Raw genomic sequence first — 7584 nt, forward strand, 5'->3', positions numbered from 1 at the left:
ATTTTGGGGGAAGTGTTGTTAATAGTTGTGTTTTTGCATATCTTTTATCTTTGCTTAATTTAGATTCTCTGAAGGATGGTAGAAACAGATGGACTTTGAAGTCAGACAGGTTTGAGTTCTGATCTCTTCTCTACCACTTACTATAAATAAAATGAGTACATTTGGGCAAGTTACTTACATTTTCTGAAGTTTGCTTTACTTATTAAAAAGCAAACAAAGAATCAAATAAACAAATCAGGAATAATATCTATCTTGCCAGTATATTGTCACAATTAATTACATCTTGAAACCTTGTAAGCTCTTTATGAATATTGTAGTCATTCCCCCCTTAGGACTAAAAAGTGAATGACAAATATCAGATAATGTGTAGGCAGTTCGTGTACTCTCAAATGATCTTACAGTGCAAACATTTATAGTGAGTAAAACTCCATTGAAATCAATAAGTACTTATTAAGCATCTGCTGTGTGCCCCAAAATGTGCCATTCAAGGTCCCTTAGATGCAGTCCCTGTGTTCCTGTCCTTTGCAGCTTGCCATACAAGCCATAGTGATAGATATGTGATATTTTGAATATTTAGGACCTTTCTCTATTCTCTGTGATTTTCCTTTCACTTCTTCCCTTATGCCCCATCTCTCTTGTATTTGCCCTATGCTTATTGGAAGAGTCTGCAGTTTATGTATTTTACTTAAAATGGAGTATGCAGGGGTTTTGTTGTTGGTCTCTTGTTCTATGGCTTATGGAAGGGGGAATGCGGATCGATGCAGCGTTGTTCCTAAGGACTCTTCATACACCTTAAAACCTGTTGGCACCAGTAGCAACAGAAGTAAAAATGCATAAGGCTAAGTGGTGATTTTTTTTAAACCAGACATCAGGTAGAAAGGTGGTAAATAATGGTGAATTAACATACCAGGCATCTTTTAAAGGGAGCCACTTTGTCAGCTTGTGTAGTCCCAGAAGCATCCCAATTCTCTTTCTCCTAAACACAGCCTCACAGTGTCAACATGCAGCAAATCTCTCACAGGTATGTTACTTGGACTTGAAAAATTCTGTCCATAAAAGACTTGGGTCTTGTCAATCAATGGGCTTTCTGAATTTTCTATTTCAAACTTGAGCAGAATACGTGTTTCTGGTAGTCTTTGGCTTGGCGTCAATGGAATCTTGTTACACTCATTCCTTCAACAAATATTATATTTACTGAGTAGCTGCAGTATACATAGCATTGACTGCTGTGAAAGATAAACATTGAGCAAAACAGACATTTCAATTCCCGCTTGAAGCTTAATTTAAATTTCTTTGAGAGGGTGTTATAGAAAGAAAAAAAGCCTCTGTTGGATTTGTTATCAGAAGCAGAGTTAATGTTTATATTCCCTGTCTCTTTTTACTAGCTCCAGCATAAAATAATGTCTAAGTCACCTTGTTAGTTAGCCTGTAAGAGTTAGATGCATTCCTGAATAACAATAAAAAAAACTTATGGTAGTACTTTTATATTAAAGCTTTAATTTTTTCCCCCTCTAAAGAATGTTCTTCATGTTTCTCTGGAGGGCAAGATCACAGGAATTAGAGCTGAATAGACCCAGATTCAAACCCTGGCCTTATCACTGGGAAGTTATTTAGCCTTCAATTTCCTCTGCTGCAATAAAAATAGTAATATCAACCTTTTTAGTTTGTTAGGGGGATTAAACATGCAAAACTATGTAAATCCTTTAGAATGGCATATACCAAGAGTTCAGAAACGGTGACTATCAAATGTTATTATTGTTATAGTTATTTATGGCACTGTGCATGAAAATTAATCCTATGTCACAGGCATGGCCCCTAAGTGACCTTTCTACAATCCCATACAGTTACAGGGTGTTTTTACTTTATCATCTTCTCTATCTCATATCCTTATTTACTGTGTTCTTTAATTTTGTTTTTGTTGCTGGTGATAATGATTTCTATTTCATTTTTAATAAATCTTCTGATTTGCTCTCCTCTGCTTATTTTGCCTTTGGCCCAGTGATGGGCCATGATGATTTCTTAGAAGAGAATGCATTCTAGTGTAATTCCTTTTTTTAACTCTATTCTCCTTGCAGGCAGAAGACTTTCTTTTTTCTTTTTTAATTTATATTTATTGTTGAAAGTATTACAGATGTCCCCTTTTTTTCTCCCCATTGATCCCCTCCACCCCGCGCCTGCCGCCCTCAGGCTTTCCCCACATTACTGCCTGTGTCCATGGGTTATGCATTTATGCATATAAGTTCTTTGATTAATCTCTCTCCACCCACTGCCTTCCCTCTGACATTCCTCAGTCTGTTCCATGCTTCTGTGCCTCTGGATCTATTTTGTTCGTCAGTTTATTTTGGTCATTAGATTCCACATATGAGTGAGATCATGTGACACTTGTCTTTCTCTGACTGGCTTATTTCTCTTAGCATAACACTCTCTAGTTCCTTCCATGCTGTCCCAAAGGGTAAGAGATCCTTCTTTTTACAGCTGTACAGTACTCCATGGTGTAAATGTACCACAGCTCTTTTATCCATTCATCTACTGATGGGCACTTGGGCTGTTTCCAGATCTTAGCTATTGTAAATTGTGCACAGGCTAAAGATCTTGCCAGCAGGCTGAGAGCCCAGGCTTCCATGATGGTCACAGTAGCCTGTGAGCTGTACCCAAGATAACTCTGGTCATTGGTGGCTGTTTTGGCAGTGAAAGGTATGCTTTGGTAATGGATGTGAGATATTGAATACTAGGTCACATTAGATGAATTTTATCATTTCCCAAGTGCTAAATGATATAGAAGTAATTCCAAATGATCTCAATTCCATAAATAATTCTGAGAAAGATGAAAGAAATATTAATTTCAACTTTTCCCCTGGTAGCAGGCTATATTCCTGCACTCAGAACTACTTCTGACAATCAAAAGTAAAGTACATACAGTTTTAATAACATTATTATCAGGGAAGACATGGTGATGTCAAAGAAAACAAGGGATATTGAAAATCCTGGGCTCTGATTCTAGTATTGGCTCTGTAAATAAATAGATAAACTTGAAGGAAGTCATTACATTTTTTCGTTTAATCAACTGAAATGTCAAGTATAGTGTGGTTAAGCTCATAAACTCTGGAGTCAGATTGGCCTTGGTACAAATCCTGTTTTTGCTTTTTAACAGCTATTGGACAAGTTTGTTAACCTCTCTCTGTCTCAGTTTCCTTATTTATAAATGAAGTAGTACCTACCCCATTTAATTAGTAGGATTTAACATTAGGATTAAGTGAGTTAATGCACAGAAAATACTTAGAATACCTAGTCCACTGAAAGTGAGTGAAACGACTCCTATGTCAGGCTGCCACTTGGAAGGGATCAAGAGAGTGTCCAGCCTTGGAGTAAAACCATCCTTTGTGACCATCACCAACAAGGCTCAAGACAGTGCCGATATCCTCAGACTAAGACTGCTTCTCTGCAGGACTCTTCATTTCAACCAGTGGCAAGATAACCCCTACCTTCTTCCCTCCCCTAAACACTCACACCCTCTCAATCACTTTGTGTTTCCGGTGCATCAGAAATAATATCTTGATTCCCTTCATCACTGTTCATGTACTCCTAGGCATCTCTCATACTCTGGCCTCTAATTCCTTAAGACTCTAAATAATCATTTTCTCTCCTCATCTCCCCTAAACCCATCTACTGACACCCTAGATTTCTTTATAAATCATCAATAAAGTCTTGTATATCTTCAATTTCAGCTGTGAACTTTCTCTTCTCCTTTTACTGTAATCAAAACCTGGTCCTGTCCTGATAATACTGCATCTGTGCAGACTTTTCAAGCAATGAATGCTTTCTTTTCTAAACCCTTCATACCAGGAGACCTGGCCTTTCTAGCCATTCTTTCTTTCTTCTCCATAAAAAACATCCAGCTTGAATGTCATACTATCAGATTTTATCATCTATTATCCCTCCCAATGAAATCATTTTAGCACTTCCTATGTGTTACCCATTATTCCTCGATTATTTAGCTATTGGATCACTCTTTTCCCATCCAACGTCACTCTCGTCATAATTTTGAGAATTTAAATATTCATTTAGATAATTGTACCTTTGCTCTGGTATCAAAGATTGCTTGACCTCCTCTGTTCACCCTTCTTTGGCTGTTCATTCCCATGTCCTATTCTGAATCTTGTCATACCTCCTACTGCAAACTCTTTATAATCTCAATTTCACATGTTCTACTTTGTAACCACTACCTTCTGTTTTCTTTTCCTCCAAATATAATTTGACTTGACTATAATCTTTTATCTTCATGTCTTATTCTGCCTAAACTCTATGACTATTTATTATAACTTTTTTTGCATAGATACTAAACTTTCTAAACCGATTTTATGGGCCCTAGGTTCCATCTTTTCTTGCCTATTGAATGACATTGTTCCAGAAATTTCCCTTTGTTTCTACTAAATCATCATGTTTCCCTGTTATACTACTGAAACAATAACTCATGACCAGCCATGTTTAAGAAGAATCTTTACGTCTTTTTACATTTCACATCAGCTTAGCCATCACAACTGTTTTTAAATACTTATTCAATTCTGATAATAGCTTTAGCCATAATGTCTATTCTTTGCTTTTTTTGATTAGTTGATCATTAATAATGCACTATTTACATAATTCCCTAACACTTAACAATGTTTTGTTTTGTTTTGTTTTAGTGTGGGAGATCCTTTGATTCTGAATTCTTATTCCTATGACCCAATGCAAAGGTTGCTTTTATAGATGAGAGACAGCCATTTGCTTACCTTCTGGAAGGAGATGAAGATATGTCTATGGGTGAATCCATGTTAAACAAACTTGAGAGACAGTGAGTTTTGAGATTTCTGTTGCTAGACTTTTAAACATATTCTATCATTCAACTAGTATAATTTTATGATTGTATTAGAATAAAAAATATCCATAAACAGACTAATCACAGAAATATTAGATATGATCTCTTCATTTCTTTTTCTTAGTTAAGGCTCTTTCATGTAACTTTAATGTAAGAATTGATATAAAATTATTTGCTCTCTAAAGATAAATTTATGAAGTTATCACAAACCTCTAGAATAGATCCTATGAGGTTAGAGCTTTACCTACTAAGTTAAAATTCAGAGTCTTGCACAGAGGTTCTCAAATGTTCTTGGTTCACAAGCCCTTAGTGTTTCAGTAACTTTTCTATGGCACCACAAAAGAAATACCTAACATTTCTGTTGATTACATAGTTAAATCCAAATTGCATAATACATATCTTTGTTCTAACAGCCTAACGTCTTTGGACATTACAGAACTTCTCAAACTTTGAATCAGATTGGACACAGCCATCATTTTGTGTTCCACATTAATTTTTGCATGGTACTTGCATTTTAACAGCAACTGCTGAAAACTTAGCTTTTTAGGATGTCATCAAAAGGAATGTAGTGATCTAATGCTGAAATTGTGAACTACCCCTAAGTGGCAGTTCACAGTGTCCAACAGATACAGATAGTATTTGGAATCCAATCCCCATTCTTATGTAAACTTGGCCAAATATTTAACTTTATTGAGCTTCATTTTCCTCACTTGCAAAATTGGATCATCAAATCTACACACAGAATATTATAGGGACTAATTAGTGGAATTCCTTGTATAATAAATACTTGGTACATGGTCACTGTTATTTTAAAAAAAAATTGTCCCTCTAATCAATAGTTAAGAGTTGCTGAATAGTTAAAGATTTTATTTGCACCCACACTTGATGACTAAATAGTATGACAGTGGTTGTATTTGAAATAATATTTTAAATTAGTTGAAATACTTAAAAAGTTATCAGACACCAAAAGTTAAGTGGGGGAATTATTAAGTATAGATTTCAGTTTAAGTTTCTCTACTCATTAAAAAAGTAACTTGGCTCCCCTTTCCTCATCTACAAAACAGTGAAAATAGTATCATGATAGGTGTAGTATTAGGTGTAATTTCCACTTCTTTTGTAAAAGTAGAAGACATTCGATAAATGTGAGTTTTCTTTCTTCCTGTGTTTCAGAGATTGTTTTTCCCATTGAGACTGTATTTTATGAGACTTGGTATTCCTTAGGGGATCCCTTAGGGGGTATTTTCTTTATAATACTAATCATTGATCATTCCTGTCAGGATTGTAGAAGAAAGCACTGCATTTTATTCTTCAGCCAGACTGTGGGATAATGGAATAATACTGACACAGGATTCTCGAAAGGTAGGCTGCCTTTGTTGTTTCTTGGTGTTTTCTGGTTTATAATATAGTACAGGGGCTCTGTCTAGATTGTCATGAGGCAATTATCAGTTATTAATTACCTTTTGATATTGTCAAAGTCTTTATTATCCTTTCCTCTTGGATGTAACAAATACAAGGTGCTAGTCCAGCTGGGCATGGCTCAGCAGTTGAGCATTCCCGGTCAGGGCACATGCCTGGGTTGAGGGCTCAATCACCAGTCAGGGGCGTGCAGGAGGCAGCCGATCCATGACTCTCTCATCATTGATGTTTCTATCTCTCTCTCTCCCTCTCCCTTCCTCTCTCTGAAATCAATAAAGATATATTTAAACAAACAAACAAACAAACAAACAAACAAATGCAAGGTGCTGAAAATGGAAAAAAGAACTGTAAACAGCTTATTTTAAAAATAAGTACTTATTAACAGGTTTATTTGTATTCAACTGAATTTTTCCTTAAACAGATTTATTTGTTATAGATGGCACCTCATTCTCTGGATCTCTTAAATGTAGCTCTGGTTCTTAAAAAACAAGTTCCTTATTATAATTTTTTTTTAATCTTTTTAAAAACATATCTTTATTGATTTCAGAGAGAGGAAAGGAGGGGGAGAGAGATAGAAACATCAATGATGTGAGAGTCATTGATCGTTTGCCTAGCCTGTAACCCGGGCATGTGCCCTGACCGGAAATCGAACGCTGATCTCCTGGATCCTAGGTCGATGCTCAACCACTGTGCCACACCTGGCCGGGCTATCTTTATTGTTGAAAGTATTACACATGTTCCCCTTTTCCCCCCATTGAATCCCCTCCACCCCACATCTGCCCTACCCACCAGGGCTTCCCATACCAATGTCTGTGCCCATGGGTTACACTTATAAACACAGAAATTCTTTGATTAATCTCTCCTTATCCACTCCCCCATCCCTACTTTCCCTCTGAGATCCCTCAGTCTGATCCATGCTTCTATGTCTCTGGATCTGTTTTTTCAATATGACTACTCCTTCTTTCCTGACTCAAATCTCCCTTATTTTAATTTAAGTTTTTAAATTTCACATTCTACCCTTGGACTTGAAAAGCAGCTCTTAAGCCATCTTTGTATAATCTTAGCAATGATTGCATAGGGAGTGTCAATCTTGGTGTAATGGTATTGGTAGACTGTTATTTTAGTCAGATCTGCCTCTCTCTCTTAACACTTTAGTGATCACCATAGAGCACAGTGCTCAGAATGAGATCCTACCATAGGAGGTGAGGTGGGCACACCAAATTACAAGGCTTGCTTATGGAAAATAAATGGAAAGTAGGCAAAGAGTGATTGGAAAGTGTAGGATGTAGAAGTTTTAGGAATTCTCTTAAATT

Source organism: Miniopterus schreibersii, assembly GCF_964146895.1.
Source record: "Miniopterus schreibersii genome assembly, chromosome: 8".
NCBI lineage: Eukaryota > Metazoa > Chordata > Mammalia > Chiroptera > Miniopteridae > Miniopterus > Miniopterus schreibersii.